The sequence below is a fragment of the Loxodonta africana genome, chromosome 7 (genome assembly GCF_030014295.1).
Source record: "Loxodonta africana isolate mLoxAfr1 chromosome 7, mLoxAfr1.hap2, whole genome shotgun sequence".
In the NCBI taxonomy this organism is placed as follows: domain Eukaryota; kingdom Metazoa; phylum Chordata; class Mammalia; order Proboscidea; family Elephantidae; genus Loxodonta; species Loxodonta africana.
In genome coordinates, this window is record NC_087348.1 from 33,408,766 (window position 1) to 33,417,963 (window position 9,198).

Consider the following 9,198-nt stretch of genomic DNA (forward strand, 5'->3'; position numbering starts at 1 on the left):
AAAAATATTTAAGTTTAATACAACTTTTAGGAAACATGCTGCTTATGCAAAATAACACATTTCTTTCCATATCTTCAATTTCATGAAGATAAAAACAGAAGCTCTATCTAATCTTTTCAGAATCATAAAAAATGCACATAATAACTAAAGAGGAAAATATAAATATGTTTATAACTTAGATTAGTGTTATTTTTAAATCCAAAGTGAGAGAGTGGTATCTGACCTCTAATCAAGCCTTAGAATGAGTTTTCTTCATCAACCCCATCCTATCTACCAAAATTGTTCACTGATGGTGTCTCAAAACAAACACAATATCATGTCCCACTAAAATATGAGAATTGTAAATATATAGACACTGCCCAGAGGAACAGAAATAATCTTAAACACAAAATGCATAGTGGAGCTAAAAAAAGCTGTTGTGCTCATACAATAATGAACCATAAAATTTTAAAAGCACACCCTTGGCCTCAAAAATTTGTTCTAAGTGTTGACCAAATTGTTTTCTCATTAATTTGGATGATAGAAAATTTTTGAATGTAATCTGTTTTTTGTGTTTTTAAAAGGAAAAAAAATAATTTTTTCTAAGTCCTGCTTCAGTATATACTGAGAAAAATAAAATTATAATGTGAGCTTAGTTTTATTTTTTTTTATAACAGGAAAAATACTTATGCCATTTATCCAGGCTCTAGAATGCCTCTATTCGTTTAACTGTAATGTCAAAGAATAATTTATTCTACATTTTGGATGCCTTTGTATCAGTAAAGAGAAGTATTCCTAGAGAATCCATTGAATTGACTTAATTGTTCATTATGATAATTTTTGCCTATTTCTTGCTTTAGAACTAGCAATGATATTTTCAGTGTGGATGCAAATTCTTATTCTACATGTGGTTAACTTTCTACTCCAGATTTTTTCCATAGCATTTTTCATCTCAGAATTTCTCAGGGTGTATATCAGAGGATTCAACATGGGAGTGATAACTGTATAAACCACCGTTATAGATTTGTCATTGGGAAAGTTGGAAACAGGTCTAACATACATGAAAATACAGGGAACAAAGAAGAGGACAACCACTGTGATGTGGGAGCTGCAGGTAGACAGGGCTTTGCGCCTCCCCTCCTGACTGTGAGTCTTCAGAGAGCGTAGGATGACTCCATACGAGATTAGTAGAAGGATAAAAATTACCATACAGATAGCTCCTCCATTGGCAAGAACAGTGAGCCCTATAAAATAGGTGTCAGAGCAAGCAAGTTCCAATAACGGGTACATGTCACAAATGAAGTGATCAATGACATTGGGGCCACAGAAGGGGAGGCTGTACACAAAGAGAAGTTGAACTACAGAGTGCAAAAAACCTCCAACCCAGGCCACCACCAGCAACAGAATGCAAACCTGTCAATTCATGATGGTCAAGTAATGCAGTGGCTTACAGATGGCCACATAGCGGTCATAGGCCATTGCCACCAGAAGAAAGACCTCAGCACCGCCAAATAAGTTTTGTATAAAGAGTTGGCCCATGCAAGCTGGGAAGGAAATAGTCTTTTTATCATAGAGTAAGTGTCCAGTCATTTTGGGGGAAACAGTAGTGCAATAAACACCATCCACGAGTGACAGATAGGCAAGGAAGAAGTACATGGGAGAGCCCAGGGAGGGACTGACAATAACAGTCATGACAATAAGTAGGTTGCCCACCATTGTCACAATGTAGATGAGCAAAAACATGATAAATAACACTTTTTGGCCCTCAGGATCCTGAGTGAGTCCCAGGAGGACAAATTCTGTTACATTGTTATTGTGTCCCATTTACTCTTCTACAAGACCTGTTTCAGAGATGAGAACTCAGGAGAACAAACCTGTAATGAAATCATGAAGACAATTATGAGTATGTCCATTAGGTCATGGAGCACTTCTTCACTATTAATCTCCAAAGGTGGCTTATCCATAATAAACATTTAGAAATATCTACTGAGTTTCTCTTCCAAAGATCCCAATATGTCTTCCCTTAACAATTCTAGCCCTTCTCGGATGACTGCTTTGAGCCTACAAATAAGAGATTCTATCTCTAAATCTTAGTTGGTCTTGTATAGAGAAAATCAGTCAAAGGCACAAGAGCCATTCATCCATTTAAAAATCCTTCTTTAAAAAACGAGAGTGCTTGGCACCGAAGTCAACAATGACAGAGAAGGAAAGGATTTCTGCCCTCAAGAAACTTTTTCTCAGATGTCGAAAATAAACACTAAACAAATAAATTGACATAGAATGAGTATTTAGAGTTGGTAAATTTGTGGTGAGTACCTTCACAATATGAACTATATAGCACCAAAAATAACCCCTCTTCAGGAATATCTCACTAAATATTATGATATTCCACTATTAGAAGTACTGTCCTTCCTGCCTCTAAGGTTGTTCAGTCTTTATGAATCTCTCATTAAATTTGAAGAGTCTGGAATTTGAAATGTATCAGATAACCACAAAATTATTTAGCACATTGTTCCCTGTAGCAATTATTGGACACAGAGTGTTTATCTCTTCTTAAGGATCCACAATGCTTTCCATTTCCTCTTTACTTTTCCCACAATTCTTAGCACACTTTTATACTCTATTGACATACAGCCAGTACTTAGAGTTGTTCTCTGTGTGTTAAGTACCCTTATAATACGATCTACATTTTCAGCAAACATTTTTGAACTGAAGCTAAGTGACACATAACAATTACCAATTTTTTTTTTTTACATTAGCAGCTAGTATTTTTCAAATCAATTGGGGGTGAGCTGGGTAGTGATGGGGGAGACAACTGACACTGTAAGGAGAGGTAGAGGACAATGGAAGAGGGTTTTATATATAATCCTTTCTCGGCACTGAGAATGGTCAAAATTAGAACTTCAATGTCTAGATTCCAAAAAGGAGCATCCTCAAAGGATATATTCAAACTCAGTGTAAGAAAGTATGAGTTTTAGTAATTTTCTAAATTTAGTCACAAGCCTGGTTCAATTTATTCATTGGAAAATAAAATAATTAAATTAGATGACTTCGAAATCCTTCCCAGTCCAACTGTCTGTGATACTATCAGTGAAACCCCACCCTATGTTATTCTGCTGGATATTTCTATTTACATAATTAAACAACAGTCTCCAAGCTCATCACTGTTACTTTAAAAATGCTAGTTAGTATTGAGACTTGATCATTACAGTGACCAAATAATAGTGAAGGTCTCTCATTCAGTGTGTACCTATTGATTTGACTTGATACAGTTAGGAGCATTTGATGAGATCAAAGTTTTCCTTTGTTCTCTCTTACTGAAAAGCCTGCAAGCTAATGCTTCATCTGCAGAGTCTTAGCTGGAAAAGCTAAGGCCCAGGACTTCCTTGGAGGGAGAGTGTAGCAAAGATGAATAATGTGTACTCCGGAACAATACTGTCTGCATAGGAATTCCACCTTCACCACTTACTATCTATGTCAACTTGGGCAACTTGTTAAACCTCTTTGTGCTTCAGTTTCAAATTTGTAAAATGCGGATACTAAATAAACCCAAAACCAAACACAGTGCTGTAGAGTCGATTCCGACTCATAGAGACCCTGTAGGACAGAGTAGAGCTACCCCATAGAGGTCCCAAGGAGCACCTGGTGGATTCGAACTGCTGACCCTTTGATTAGCAGCCATAGCACTTAACCACTATGCTGCCAGGGTTTCCAGGATACTGAATAGTACCTCTTAAATTTTGTGTGTGTTTTTGCATGTAAAGTCCATAGAACACTCCCTGGAACCTGATAAAGAATCAATAAACAATAGCTTTTATTATTGTTCTTGAATGTTCCACTATGGATATTCCATCAAAACAAATCATCTGGATCTTTGTCAATTTAGTGATAAGTGTATCACTTAGAATCTTACACACCTATAACTCACAAACACCCATTTTTAGGCATAGGATAAAACTGTACATTGTTGTACACGTGTAGTAATATCTACCTGTGATGGTATGTATATTGATAAAAGTTAAGCAGGACAAAGGAAAAAATTGTGCCCATGCATCAGATGGACACCTAAAGAGTAGAAAATGAAAGAAAAGAATCAAATAAGGAAGCAAAGAAATTATATTTAAGAAATCAATACACACAAGCAATACGGATAGCAATGTATTAAGTGGGAATAGCATTCTTAAGAAATCTTCAGAAACATATCTTCTAGTGAAAGCATACTGGAAGGCTAACCTCTGAGGCTTCCCAGACTTACTCCAGAGTTTTCTCGGAAAGCCATTGCAAATAAACACAGAGCTCATCGTAGAAAATAATGAATAAAAAAAGAAAATGAAAAGAAAGGAAGGGGAAAAGGGAGAAGAGAGGAAAAGAAAAAGAAAAGAAGGGAGGAGAGAAGACGGGTGGAGAGGAGAGGAAGCCAGAAGGAAAAGGAAGAAAAGAGAAAGGAAAGGAAGGAAAATGGGAAAAAGAAAAGAAAATTCAAAAGGAAAAACAACAACAACTAGAAAAAACAAGGACATTGATTCCTCAGAGTCCCTATCTCTTATGGTTAAGGAAAAAATTCAAATAAGAGAGAATAGTACATACATAGATACAAACACAAACTTTAGTATTATTGATTGTTAGGGAAAATTGCTGAATTAATAAACCTCAAATGCAGACAAGCTAATTTCATTTATATTGATTTGGTTGAGGGAAGAGAATATATGCAGAAATTTTGAGCTTTCTTTTAGAAACCAGCTGTAAATGAGCACTCTATATGTCCAGGTGATTAAGGAGTTATATCATTTTTGAAGTTAGAGATTGATAAAGGCACAGCTGTTGAAGAATGTAATGGCAAAGATAGTTTACATCTAATTACTTTTTTTAACGACTTGATTTCTGCAAGGTCTGATGCTCTTAATCTTATTAATAATCAATGCTGAATTTCAATGAAATAAATATTCAATTGGCCAGCTAAATTATTTACAGGTTAAAAAAAAGTGAGTATGCAAACTAGTCACTATAGTTTCAGTCCTCAAAGATTTGATATTATAAAAGATAAAATTATTACTAGGCTTTTTTTTTCAACCTAAACTACTAAGTTAACATCTTTCTAGAAAAAAAAAATCATTTCACATATTTTTAAAAGAACATGGTTTTTTTACAAATAGAAATTAAAATACCATAGTAACAAAAATAACCTGTATAGTACATTACAATTACAGTTTTATAAGTCTAAGTGGCAGTAAACAAGACACTTCCTGATCACCCATTTTTTTTTTGTATAAATACTAACAAGGTTGTTGTCATAATTTTCAAATATTCACACATAAAAGCACTTACCAAGCTTCCAGACATAACAGTTATTTGTTCTTTATACCTTGACACACTTGATCTAATAGATAGTTTAAAATTTTTTAGTTCAAATGTGGAAACTTGGTGGTGCAGTGGTTAAGAGCTTAGCTGTTAAGCTAAAGATCAGCAGTTTGAATCCACTGGCAGCTCCCTGGAAACGCTATCGGGCAGAGCTACTCTGTCCTACAGGGTTGCTATGAGTTGGAATCCAGTGGACTTGACGGCAACGAGTTATTTTTATTATTATTATTTAGTTCAAATACATTTAAATTAATTATAAATCTTTGCTAACATATCACATAACCTATGAACCAAGATTAAAAATCTGTTGACTTATTCGCAATGCATAACATGTTCCTTTGGTATTCGTCAAATGGACAGTAAATGTCTATCAGGCTAAAATAGTAAAACCAAATAGACTATTACGTTCTGGTTAATTTCTGTGTTTCTCTTGCTTAATTTAAAAAATTCGGAATTCATCTAATGAAATATATTTAAGACATTAGCTATATTTCAATATATCATGTAAATTTTTAATGAATACCCTCTTTCAAGTGTTTTTAAAACTCACCTTGTGGGTTCTGTCCTTGGTACTGAAAATCAGGCCTTCTTTCATTGAGAAATACCTTTTATTTCTCTGCAACCACAGAACACATGACAATGTGTGCCTGATCAGTGGATCTACAAATAGTTTCAAGTGGTTACTCTTTTCATACTTCCACACAAGCTGTACATCCTTTTTTTTTTTTTCAGGTAAGCATAGAAGTGTACATGTTTCCAAAGTGGATGCCTGGAATATAAAGACATGTAAAAATAATATCAACTTTTACAGTACAAAGCTAGTAAACAGATGAATGTTCTCACCTGTTTAGAAAATGTGTTCAAAAAACAATGAAGATGTTATGTTTGCATGACTATGTAAAAACTGGACAAATTAATGGAAATTAAGCTAGCCAAGCCTGTTATTTAATGACACAAAGAAAGAAAAAAAAACACTGAAATTAACTATTTGAATTTTTCTCTTTTTAATCAATTACAATGAAGCAAGTAAAAAGCCCTTTACTTTGATTAAGGATTTAGGGTAACACTCATGTCCCTAGTTACTAACCCTGTGCCTAACAAGACAAATACTGGGATTTAACTTCCAAGAAAAGCCAATGACAGAGCTTTTTCACAGATGGGAGCAGAGCTTCTCAGCAACTGAGTCATTCAAAAAACATATGAAGGATCATTTCTTTCCTCATTATAAAAACGCCCCTACATCTCTCCAATCTCACTCCAGAAAATCATGACCTTCCAGAATTTCATACAAGCAATGAGAGATGTGTATCAACAGAAAATATAAAAGAAAACCTCTATAGAACTAGATGCCAGTTAAGGAGAATCTCCAGCCTAGAGAGAAATTTGAGTTTTCAGAAATCACTTGAGTCATTCTATCAGGAATAATTCTTCCATTTATATGTGCAGGCATAGTGTGTGGCTTTTTACATCATCCCTGTTTTAAATGAAAGACAATGAAAGTTCATTATAAATTAGTTTGTTAGAATATTTGGAAGAAATTCAAATGAAGTTACCTCCCCTGGACAGTTTTCTTCCCTAGACAATCCCTAGAGGAAAAAGACTTGGATCTTGTCAAGAAAAAGTATCAGACGACCAAGTAATGAGAAATGTCTGTAATGTGAAAAGAAAATTCTAAAATAAGATAAATTTTGAGTTTTATATTAGTAAGTCTTAAGATAAATTAAATAATATTTATTCCAAAATTAAAGGAGAACAAGCTCCAGATTCTCTTGCCTAACCATATTCCTAGGGGAGGAAGGCCTTACTCTGACTGTTAGAGGGCCTATACCCAATAAACCCTATGGCTCAGAGGCAGAGAACATTGGGACTAGGTAAGTTTCTGAAATTTACCCTCCAATTCTTGAGAAGGTAGATAATCACAGTTCTGCAGTTCTGGACTGGAGTAGATGTTGTTGATCTAAGCCTGAATCTAGATCAGCTGGAACCGTAATGATCTATTTCTCAAACACCATCAGCAAATGCTTTCACGAATAGTCACAACATGAAGATTTAACTCCTGATCCAAGAGGATGTCTCTTAACTTAATCACTTTATTCTCAGTTGGACCAAGACTCGACTAGGAGTTCAAACTGGAACCCTAAATTAGTGACCTAAAATTTTATTTGCATGCATGGCTCCTTTACACAAAATTGATACACGTTATCAACTAACCCTGAAGCTTGCAATATAAACCCTGAAGTTTACAGTTATTATGGACAATTATAAATATCTTTATATTTCAAAAAGATTTTAGTTGAGTTTTCTGTCATTTGCAAACAGAACCATCCTAACTGAAACACCCTGATCTTAAATGTATATATGAATTTAGGTTAGTTTATGTTTATGAGTGTGTTTTTCAAGCCAGTATTACTTGATTTTAATTTTTACAACATTATAATCTGTCTTATTATCAACAGTTCATTAATCTTTCAAAATTTAAATGCAATTTCCACATTGTTCTCCTTCCAAATGGACTTTTAGAATTAGAGAAATGTTAGGCATAGCTATATGTGGAAAGAAGTGAAATATATATTTACATTTTTCCTCAAGGATTGACTTAGCTTACTGTCACAATTCTGTGAGATAAAATTTAGACATGGTCATAATCAAAGTAAGTTAATTCATTACATTCTTCAGGCAGGCCACAGTATGTTAAATACCCTCTGCTAACACCACAATTCAGATGTTTCAATTCTTCTTTTTCTTTTTATAGCTTTTGCATTAGAAAGCCATAATCCTAGTGCTCAGATAACTTTGGAAATGTCTATTTTATGAATATATGCAGATGGGGACACTGGCAGAAGCCTAATACTGCCACGCAGTGATGAACACTAGGAGTTGGGATTCAAAAACTCCCTGATACAGTGATAAGATGCACTCTATTTGAAAGATGACTAGTGGAAGATCATTGGGCTTTCATAGAGACACAAGAAAATAATATCATGAGTGCCCTTTATGTTGTGGGTGATGTCAGAGGGTCAGTCACTAAAAGATTGAGCAGCATAACAAAACTCCTTAATAAAAACAAAACAGTACATACAGAGGACAAAGAACGTGGTTCAAGGGAAGTCTGTCATATTCATAAGCATAATCTTCAGAACAAAATGGAACCTCTGGCAAGATTTCCATTTCTGTCGTTGAGTGAAATGAATGCAATGTTCACTTTCTGAAAGAAAAACAAAACCCACTGTTTTCCAAAGAGAGCTCTTAAATAAAAGGGTGTGGCATAGTGGTCGAAAAGCTCAGCTGCCAATCAAACAGTCAGCATTTTGAATCCACCAGCTGCTCCTTGGAAACTCTATGGGGCAGTTCAACTGTGTCATATAGAGTGGCTATGAGTCAGAATAGACTCGATGGCAGTGGGTTTGGTTTCTTTATTTTGGGGGACCAGGTATAAGTAACTTTAGAAATATTTGGTTACTGAAACAGTATGAGTTAGTGGCAGAGAAATAAACCAAAAAAAAAGAGAAAAGATTGATTCTTTTAGATGTATAAAACGACATATTAAGAGAAAAAAAATTTAATTCGTACTTAAAATAATCAATAAGCTATGCTGGCAGAATATTCTACTGATTTGGAAAAAATAGGTTTAGATATTCTGTCATTGCAAATAAAAATAAATTCTATATGGATTGAAAACAGTATTATTTGAAAAGTTATTTACAAAACAAAACAAAAAAAGGTTAAAATGTATAAAGTCAATGAAAGGAAATGGAATTCTCCAAGTACATGTAAATGAAAACACCAAAAATAAAAGAATTTTTTAATATAACATCTATATATAAAAACACTCATAATTGCAATGTGAAAAACATGGTAAGG

At 34.3% G+C, this 9,198-nt stretch overlaps 1 pseudogene; it reads right to left on the reverse strand.

Annotated features, from left to right (window-relative positions):
* Window positions 1-694: 694 nt before the first annotated feature.
* LOC135231684 (olfactory receptor 4A5-like) lies at window positions 695-2,192 on the reverse strand (annotated as a pseudogene).
* Between the last annotated feature and the right edge of the window lie 7,006 nt (window positions 2,193-9,198).